We start from the raw sequence: 627 nt of genomic DNA, 5'->3' as shown, positions 1-627 counted from the left end.
TCATCAATGAGGATGTCTCCCTCTATGTTAATTCCAACTGAATTACAGAGGTGACAAATGAGATGAGGGAAGGCTTACCTTGCCAAGGTAGAGGACTTGTTCGCCACCTTATAAAGTTCTTGGGATATAACCTCATGAATTTCTACTTCCTCTCCAATCATGATGCTATGAATCACAATAGCCCGGTCTATAGTAGCTTTGGACCGGTTGCTAGTGGGAATGATTGAGCGTTGGAAAAACTCCAACCATCCCCTAGCCACGGGCTTGAGGTCATGCCTTCTCAGTTGAACTGGCTTCCCTCTTGAATCTCTCTTCCATTGAGCACCCTCTTCACAAATGTCTATGAGGACTTGGTCCAACCTTTGATCAAAGTTGACCCTTCTAGTGTAGGGGTGTTCATCTCCTTGTATCATGGGCAAGTTGAACGCCAACCTTTCATTTTCCGGACTAAAATCTAAGCATTTCCCCCGAACCATTGTAAGCCAATTCTTTGGGTCCGGGTTCACACTTTGATCATGGTTCTTGGTGATCCATGCATTGGCATAAAACTCTTGAACCATTAAGATTCTGACTTGTTGAATGGGGTTGGTAAGAACTTCCCAACCTCTTCTTCGGATCTCATGTTGG

This window comes from Arachis duranensis, chromosome 1 (assembly GCF_000817695.3).
Source record: "Arachis duranensis cultivar V14167 chromosome 1, aradu.V14167.gnm2.J7QH, whole genome shotgun sequence".
Taxonomy (NCBI): domain Eukaryota; kingdom Viridiplantae; phylum Streptophyta; class Magnoliopsida; order Fabales; family Fabaceae; genus Arachis; species Arachis duranensis.
The sequence above is the reverse complement of the archived record's forward strand: the minus strand, read 5'-3'. Positions refer to the sequence as shown.